Consider the following 9,861-nt stretch of genomic DNA (forward strand, 5'->3'; position numbering starts at 1 on the left):
CATCTTTGCTCACTGTGACCCCAAACCCTTTCCCCAGCACCCAGACAACTTGATATAAACCACTCAGTGTCTGGGGAGCTCTGAAGAACCTAAGACCCAGGTGAACTCTTGATTTCTAAGCCTAAAAAGCATGAGGTTGGAAGAATTGAGAAAGAGAATGAGACCATCTGAATAAGGCTGTTTCCCAGCTCTCCTCTGTCCTTCTGTTAGGCTAGAAGATTCTGGAAAGGAAGAGAGAGAGGAGTTAGGAGAGAGAATCAAGAGGGTTGGCATGGAGGAGAGATGGAGTGGGAGGGATGGACCAAGCTCCTTTTTGGTTTGGGGATCCTGGCGTGGAGCAGCTGTACTTTCTGGTCTCTTCTGGAGCTCTGTTGGCCCATGACCTCACAGAGATGCCAGCGGAATGTGTGACTGGGGAGAGCAAGTATGTGCAGAGAGCCCCGAGTTTTCTATGGGCCTTAGAAAGGCCTGGAAGGCCAGCCACACCTTCCTGTGCCCAGGACAAAGCTGCAGACGGACTGAGGCAGGCTGGTGTGGACCAGGCTTTGTGATGCTGTGGACACTTTGTGAAAATAGTGGGGACAGAGTGGAAAGGCACTGGTGACACCTGAGAGCCACAAGGGGGAAGGGTATACCTGGGAAAGGTAGGAGACAGGCCAAGGGCCGGAATTGGGCAACCCCTCCCGCATTGCCATGGGGGCGTCCACTGCGTGGAGTTTGAGCTCTGGCCCAGGGGGAGGAGAGGCAGTAGAGACAAGCCTGGGAGTGGGAAATTCCTGGACATGACCAGCTTGCTCTCTTGAACAGGCTACGACGTTGTTGATTAGGTTTAGTTTCCTTGAGAATGATGAGAAGTTCAGCCAGAGGAGAACAAGGTGCTTGTCTTGCCCACCTGAGTCCTGGCTGGGCAGCTGGCCACGGTGGCACCGTCCACAGAGATGTCCCCATCCGGTGGCTGGGAGGGAGAAGATGAGGCAGCCAGGAATAGAGGAACCATCTTGACGACACAGGGCTCTTGGCAGTTCCTCGTTGGAAACTGTAAACGATTGAATCATAGTTTGGACTGGACTCCTCTCATGCTCTAGAGAAGGTGCAGTGGTGGCAGCTGAAAGCCTGCCACTGACTCAGCCTCCGGAGAGTGAAATGGTGATCAGGATAAATTGTGGGGTGGTTTGCAAGAAGGAGTGAGTGGGATGAGAAGTAACAAATGAGACAATGTGAACGGGGTCGGGGGGTTACTTTAGGAAGAGAAGCAACCGCCTGTACCTCAGGAGGAGAGGCGTCCACCACTAAGCGGTGGACGGAAGGGAGGGGTGGCTGTGGGGGGGGGAAAGAGGGCGATTTAGATAAGACCCTGAGGAAGGAGGAGGTGAGGTTGGGTAACAGTCTCAGGCTTGAAACGCTGGGGCTCTGTGAGGGGTTGGGGGTTGGGGTGTGAGACCAGCAGGAAGGATGGAGGGCAGAGCGGCTTCCTGTCTGAGAATCCTCAATTTGACTGAGAGCCATAGAAGGGCAGAAGCCCCACCTTCTCCCCCCTCCCCTGCGGTCAGTGGTCAGGTGGCACTCTGTGGGGCTGGAGGGAACGGTGAGGAAGAAAGGGTAGAAATGGGTGCAGAGCAGTGATCACGGTCAGGACCAGAGGCTCCCGCCCATCAGACTGGGCCTCCATGAACCGGCAGCCAGGGGCAGGAGCTCCGCAGACCCAGAGATGAGTCCCGCCCAGCTGCTCCAAGCCCTGGACACTCCTCCGCCTGCCTACAGGCTGCACAGTCCCGTGGCCATCCTGGGCCGAGGCACACTCGTGCTAGTCTCAGAAAGCCAGACATGTATCCAGCAGAACACTGGGCTGGATGGGGTCAGAGCCCATGGGTGGGTGGAGTTAGGAACCTCCCACCTCCAATTTCTCTCTTTGCACTGGGAGCTGGGAGCCTGCCCAGTGGAGCTGAGTGGCGCGGTTCATGCTTCAGTTGTATCTACCAGTGTGCTTAGGGCCAGACAGGCTTCTAAAGAGGAAAGGGATGGTGGGGCCCTGATGACCCATCATCCCCAGTGATGTCTGCAAACATGCAGTCTTGTCTTGTGGGCAGCATGACTCTGCCGAGCCAGGTGACAGAGGGCCGGAGGGGAGTATAGACTCACAAGCTGCATAACTATTAGGTGTAGGTCCTTGGAAGGAGGTGGCACACTGAGGTTGATGTGACAACTGTGGAGGTGAGCCTTGGGAACTGCTGACTGATCCCAACACGCTAGGGGGAGGAGATGGGCCTCTTGTCTCTCCCCATGAGGACCCATCCTGGATTGCATGTCACAGAGGACCCATCAGGGTCTGTGGGAGTGGGCACAGGCCCAGAGCTGCAGGCTAGGCTGCTCTATAGGAGGGTCCACACTCTGGGCTAAGTCGTCAGGCCCAGCAGGCACAGAAGGGGCAGAGGGTCAGGGTTAAGGTTACTGTGCTGATGCGTCCAGGGCCCACCCTGCAGCAAGTGGCAGTCAGTGAGTTAGGGACGGCTGAACTTAGTTGTGGAAGAGGCTGAAATTTTCACTACTAAAACCAGTGGAGGCTTAGGGACATTGTCTGGCCTTATTTGTACTCCTAATCTGGAAAAATCTGAGATACACAGGGTATATGTACATGTGTGAACCTACGACAATTAACTGGAAAACTAATTTGAATAATCTGATTTGCCAAATAAATAGATTCGATGATGCTGAGTAACCTTGTCTTGGGCTAACCTTATTGACCTCAGAGAAGAGCTGGTTGCTGATGGCCCTTGTCAGGTGACCCAATAATCTTGGTCAAAGGAACTATGAAGGGACCATGTCGAAGAAGCCACCTGGACACGGAGTCTGGGAGCACAGAGATCCACCCTCTGACCTGTCCCAGGAGCACAGCTGGGGCCTGTCCCAGGAGCACAGCTGGGGCCTGTCCCAGGTGGCCAGGAGCCAGACCCTGCAGGGTCTAAATGTAGCCCTCACATCCACTTGCGTACTTGGTTCTCTGGGACAGCAACTGGGCCACACAGACCCCACAGGCTGTGGTCCCTCCAGCTCTGAGTCCACTCCACCCTGCTCCCGCCATCTTGTCCCACCACCACCATGACACTGGAGCTGCCTCCAAAGGCCCTGAGTCCTGTGCACACATTGTGTGGCCCAACTCAGGAGACCTGTTGACCACTAACAGGCTGAAGACACAGAGCCAGTTCTCCAGAAGTCCTCCACTGATGACCCCTCCCTTCTCTGACCACCCACAGAGTGAGTCCGTTTCTCCCAGGTTATATCTGAGTTTTCCTTCATGGCTCATCCCATGTGAATCCTACTAACCTATCCAGAGCTCCTGGAGAGCGTGAACAGCCAGGCGCTGGCCTGGGCCACCCCGTTCTCCTGAGTCCCCCACAGTCCTGAGCACAGCCCCATTGTGGCCTGGGTGCCAAGGGATGACTGGGGGCACCCTTGCTCCTTGATGGCTGCTGGGGACTGAACTGTGTCTCCCCCCAAAAACGTATGTTGAAGCCCTAACCCCCGATGTGATGGTATTTATGGATGGGACCTTTGGAAGATACTTAGGTTCCTTCCTAAGTATCTTCCTAAGTATCTCCTTAAGATGAGGTCCTGAGGGTGGAGCCCTCATGACAGGATTCGTGCCCTCATAGGATGAGGCACCAGAGTGCTTGCTCCCTCCTGCCCCATGCACTGAATGGGAGCTCCATGAGGACACAGTGAGCAGATAGCCCTCTGCAGCGCAGAGAGCCTCAGCAGACATCAACCCTGCTGGCACCTTGATCTTGGACTTCCAGCCACCAGAACTGTCGTGAAAGCCAGCAGGTCTGTGGTATGTTGTTATGGCAGCCTGAGAAGGCTGATTCAACAGCCATCTTCTGCTGACCCAGAAGCCAGCCACATCTGGGCCACATCCCCTCAGGGGTAAGGACTGACCCTCCCTTGGAATATTGGCCCCCAGGGAACATTTGCATGGAGAATGCTGGTCCACCAACTGCATTTGCCACTATATTCCTACTGAGTCTCTCTGGGGACCCTATGAAGCTAAGAGTCACTGTATGGATGCTACGTAGCTGCTACAAGATACTAATGACATTTGTAGTGAGATAACAGCCTTGTTACCACAAATAAACAGTGATTGCACAGATGCTTGAAATGGCTGACACCTGGTGGGCACCTGTAGAGACTAACAGAGGTTAAAAAGGATTCTGGTGAGAGATCAGTGAGGAGAGAAATTGAGAAGAGCAACCGTGTGGGTGTGAGGAGTGTCTGGTGTGCAGAACAGTCACGAGAAAGGGACAGGGATGCCCCTACGTAGGAACCACGTGGGGATGGTGGTGATACCCACACCAGACCACCCTCCATTGACCCTAGAGGGTAGGCTGTGCTGTGCGCAGTGACCTTCCAGGGCCACCGTGAGACCCCACTGCCGAGGGGGGAGAGGATTCGAAGACCCACAGAAAAGTGCCACAGAGATATTTGGTGGGGGGAGAACAACCCCTGAAACTACCACTGCAGCTGCCTCTGGCTTTTTTCCACCCAAAGCCAGCTTCTCAAGTGAGCCCAGGACTCAGAGCTGTGAGTGGGCATTTGAGGGAGAGCGTATGGCAGGCGGGTCAAGGCGGACTCGGGAGCTCGGGGTGGAAGGACAAACAGACGCCCCTCTGCCCCAGTTCAGGCCCCACCCCCTGCCACAAGCCGGCGAGATGTGTCCTCTGCACAAAGCCGCTGCATGAGGGCCCACAGGACGCTAGATCGGGAGCTAAATGTGGCCCTCGGTGCTTTGAAGTCTCCGAAGCCCTGTCACTTCAAAGCCTGATGTTGCTTCTGCTGCGGGGGGCAGGGGCCCTGAGTTCACCTGGAAGCCTCAGCCAGACTTTGTTCTGGGGACCTCGCTTAAGCAAGTGTAACCCTGCGAGGGAGGCTGTTGAGACCTCAGGCTCTGAGGGGCACCTACAGTCACGCAAAAGGCACCTCAGGGTGCGTCTGTGTAACAAACATCTCTGTGAAGTGTGTTCTGCTGCCAGAGACCCCTCTCTGAGGGGGGCTCAGGGCTGCACATCATGGGCGACGGTGCACAGACACGTGTGCATGGCTTCTCGTTCAGGGAGGAGTGAGGACCAGTGGAGGCTGCAGAGAGGTTTGGAAAGGTGTGCAATTATCAGACCTGCCCTGGCTCAATGCAGAGGATCCAAGTAGCTGATCCTCATGGATGGTGCCTGAACGAGGCGTCCAATGACCCAGGAATCGTTGGGTGAGGTCCAGGGCCAAACCACAGCTCTTGGAGTGGATGGTGGGGTTTCCCTGAAGGGCAGAGAGGCCTCATGGCCAAGGGTCTGGGATGGTCAAGGAAGTTTCCAAAGTACTGGCACCAGACAGGTGGGCAGACCTCCCCCCGAGATGCCAGGTGTTGTTGCCCCTGGATTCTGGGAAGGGCCGCCTCCGAGGGCAGAGACAAGCCTCTTGGCTGTGCTTTTCTTCCCGTTTTCCAGTCTTCAGCACAGACTTAAAGTGGGAGCCAGGGTTCGGCTCTCACTGATGGGAATCCAGCATGTGCAGCAGAGTGGAGCTCATGTAGATGGAAACCCAGCAGGCGTTTGGGGGACTTGTCAGCATGTCCTGGGGCAGGAGACCCAGAAGTACTTGCGGAGGGGAACCTGGCAGAAAATGGACATCTGCACTGACGGGAGCAAACTGATGGTTCTTGGGTATTAAGAAAATTTGACTTCAGAGGCTGGTACATTTAAGCCACATGGATAAAATAGGGATGAAAATGGATGTAATGGAGCTGGAAACTCTTGCACGCTGCAAAACCCATCCCTAGGGAGGGAATGGTGTATAACCTGCAGGGCTGCCATGACAAAACACCACAGACTGAGGGGCTTAAACAACAGAAATTTCTTTCTCACAGTTCTTGAAGTCTACATTCAAGGTCCGGCAGTGTGTGGTTTCTCATGAGAGCTCTCAGCCACCTTCTCACTGTGTCCTCACGTGGTGGGGACGGAGGGAGGGAGGAGGACGTGCACGTGAGCTCCGGTGTCTCTTCTTATAAAGACACTAATCCTGTCGGATCAGCGTCTCACTTTTATGACCGCATTTTACCTTAATCACCTCCTAAAGGCCCTATTTCCAAAGCAGCCACATTGTGGGTTACAGTTTCAACATATAAATTTGGGCGGAGGGGCACCATGCAGTCCATTGCACGCGGATTTACTCTGTGTATAAATTTGGGGGGAGGGGCACCATGCAGTCCATTGCACACGGATTTACTCTGTGATCTGGAGCAAAAGGAGTGTTGTGCTTCTTTTGTTTCTTCAGATTGAATGTCACCTGCTCTGAACTCATCAAGCTTTACTGTAGGATATTCCAGCTCCATCATCTGGAGCTCCCTCCCTCTCCCAGGACCTGCACAAGTCCTAGGGATGGGGTCCCTCAGTGGCTGCACTATTTACGGGAGCCTCTGAGTCTCAGGTCACACTGGTCACAGCTGTGGTGTCCACTTAACAGTCCCTTCAAACACTTGGGCATGAAGCTCATCCCCACGGCCCCGGAGAACTTGGTGTTAAGTGGTCTTTCCCCTTCAAGCCCGAGGCTCCCTTCGGCCATCCTGCCACTCCATGGGGAGGTGGAGTCTTGTCCTGGCTCTTCTGGGGAACTATAACAGCCTGCACCTTCCTAGGCTCGGGGAGCTGGGGCTCTAACCTCACTGAGCCCGGCCACACTCCTCTGTACTCCCCACCCACAACATCCTGCAGGGATTTCTTTACCCGACCTCTGGACAAAAAACCTGGCTTCCTTTTCAGGCAGAGGGAATGGAAGAGACTTTTTTTTTTTTTTTTTTTGGAGGGGGGAAGAAAAATTAAATCCTGTTTATTTTTAAAACCAAACCACTAGGAAAATATATCACAGTCTTGAAACGGCAAACAGACAGGCTATGTTATCATTTCCAGTAACAAGGTCCTTATCAAAACTATAAGGTGCTAGAACTAGAGCAAGAAGAACGCATGTCACAAAAGCCCAGGCAAAGGTTGTATTTGGTAACAGAGGGCGGTCCTTCTTTTGCACTAAAGGAGTCACAGCTCGCCCCCGAGCTGCTGACTTTCTTTCCCTTGACCTTCGTGTTGCCAAGGGACTGTCTCAGTAGAGCTCTGTTATTTCAGGGGGCAGAGTAAGTAATACTGGGTTTAGACTTTCACTCTATTCTGTTCTTTGAAAACCAGATTTTTCCAAAGCCAGTACTTCATAACTCTCTTAATTAAGCAGCCAACAGTTCCTCTTTCACTCTTCATTCCTGAATCCTAGCACATAGCACAATCAAAATCCTCTTTGCCTTCAAGGGTGAGTGTCACTGCAAGATTGTCTTGTCAGTCTGCTGCAGACAGCCTCAGGGCCCACCATGGCTGCCAGTGAGAGGAAAGGTTTGCTTCCCCTACCGGTGTGATATCGCTTCTTACGTTTTCGCAGGGTCTCCAGGCTGAAAGATGTCATGTGTGAGAATTTTAAGAAATGCACATCCACATCTTGATGGCCAGAAATGGACTCTTTCAAAATTTTTATCCAAACTACTGCTCCCAACTCTACATCTTAAGTAACTTCATGCCCTTGTATATAAAACAAAACCCCAGAAGCCCCCTTTCCCGTCCTAAATTAGGGACCTCCTGGATTTTGATTTATCACAGTTTGTGGAAGATGTAGTGGTGATCCTTCTGGCAAACAGGAGGTTGGCAACAAACAGAAACACCTCTTCTCACACCCCACCAGATCGTAGGTGTGTCAGATGAACCTGCCAGCCTGTTGGTATCTGTGTACTAAGAGAAGCTGGTACTTGGAGGGCTCTGGTTTGGTACAAGGGAGATTGCCTATCGTCAGGAGAAGCCCTGGCCACATGAAATTCAGGCTCACAAAAACTCTCCTGTACTATCTCTGACCCAAATTTTAGCACCAGTGTTTTTTCCATTTCACTTTCTAGGATTGAAACACAGAGGAACCAGTGTCCAGAGGCAAGTGACTGAAACTTGCTGGCATCCTTAATTTCCTCATTCATAAACTTTCCTTAAAGACTCAAATCCCCATTCCCCTTTCTTGTTTGTTTATTTATTTATTTATTTTTGCTGTGTTAGGTCTTCATTTCTGTGCGAGGGCTTTCTCTAGTTGAGGCAAGCGTGGGCCACTCTTCATTGCGGTACGCGGGCCTCTCACTATTGCAGCCTCTCTTGCTGCAGAGCACAGGCTCCAGACGCGCAGGCTCAGTAGTTGTGGCTCACGGGCCTAGTTGCTCCGCGGCATACGGGATCCTCCCAGACCAGGGCTCGAACCCGTGTCCCCTGCATTAGCAGGCAGATTCTCAACCACTGCGCCACCAGAGAAGCCCCCCATTCCTATTTTTAAATAGATTCCTGCCCTCAGCCCCGATGCCCAATAGCAGACATCTATTTCCCAGTGGACAAGAGACTCCTTCATCTTCTTGGTCATGGCTGGGGTGAGGTCCACGCAGTCTTCCACACACTTGGATGACGCAACTCTCCAGCTGCCGCTTCACCTGAAGCTCTTTACTCCCCGCATCCATTGAATCTTTGGCTTTGTTGTTGCAATGCATGGTGCACTGGGCCAGGCGGTCCTGGAACTTCTCCAATTCGCTGATCCCCAGGGCCTGGGCTTGAGCCAGAGGTGCATGGCAGTGCTCAACGCACTGGTGCACTTGCTGCACGGACGCCTGGCTGTCCTCACAGGTGCTGCACCGGAACCCGAGGCCCTGAATCTTCCGGATGTTCTCTCTACTCCAGACTCTTCACCAGGGGTCCACCGCCTCCTGCACCCAGAGCTGCTGCAGCTCCACCATAGTGACCCCACGCTGCTCCCTGCCGCGCCGGCGCCCACATGGGTTCCCGCCAGAAGAGGCTTCTTACCAGCTCTTCCTGGCCCTTGTGGTCCTGATGGACGAGTGCCCTCTGTGATCTGTGGGTGGAACCACTTTCAGCTTCAATTCAGTTCAACTGGTATCATATTTCCTGAGCAGCCACTGTGGTCCACTCCTGTGTGGACAGAACGGTGGGCTCCGAGCCCCTCTGAGAGGCCAGTGAGCACGGGCTCGGAGAACAGGGCCATTTCCGAACCCAAACCGGCTGCAGGCCTTGGGTGTGGCATGTGGTTTCTGAACTTCAAAAAACATCTCAATGGTAGCTTGAATGGCAGGACACGGTGGTCTGATGTGTAAAACGATAAAAGAGGAGGAACCGTGGGGGGCAGGTCCCCCGAGCGACTCTACAGAAGCACCCCAACACCAGCTGCCCTAACCTGTGGGCACATGTGGGGCATCCTGAGGCCTGTGGTCTGAGTGGTCAAGACCGTGGGGCTCCAGTGGTACCCAAAGGCCCCCCCATCACCCACACCTCCTCCCAACCCCACTCTCTCCTCCTGAAGGCCTGGCTTCCACCCCAGGCTGGAGCCAGGATGCCTGCCCTGCTGGTTGGGTGTCCTGAAAAGCTGTCTCCGAGTTGGATCGCAGCGTGTGGGCGGTTTGTTAAGGAGGGTTCTCAGCACCAACGCCTGTGAAGGGAGATGACGGAAGCAGTGGGAGTGATGGAGAAGCTGAGCCGGGATGCAGGCCCAGCTGTGGCTCAGCCAATGCCCGCGAGGCCCCTGCCGCTGTGAGGGCCGTTCAGAGTCATCCCAAGTTGGAATGGGACTCCAGGCCTGTAGACCCCACGTGACCCGGTCTCAGATGTGGGCCTGGGAATGTGTGACCTTGGATAGGAGGTCCCCTGCGCCGAGGACCTGAGAGCAGCTGGGCAGTAGGTCCTCACCGGAGGGGGCGCCCAGGCTGCTCCCCTCTGCCGAGAGGCAGGCGGGCACAACGCTTGGTGG

General features: G+C 54.1%; 1 pseudogene; it reads right to left on the bottom strand.

Annotated features, from left to right (window-relative positions):
- Positions 1 to 211: 211 nt before the first annotated feature.
- Positions 212 to 8,836, bottom strand: LOC132522041 (protein FAM136A-like; annotated as a pseudogene).
- Positions 8,837 to 9,861: the final 1,025 nt, after the last annotated feature.

This window comes from Lagenorhynchus albirostris, chromosome 6 (assembly GCF_949774975.1).
Source record: "Lagenorhynchus albirostris chromosome 6, mLagAlb1.1, whole genome shotgun sequence".
In the NCBI taxonomy this organism is placed as follows: domain Eukaryota; kingdom Metazoa; phylum Chordata; class Mammalia; order Artiodactyla; family Delphinidae; genus Lagenorhynchus; species Lagenorhynchus albirostris.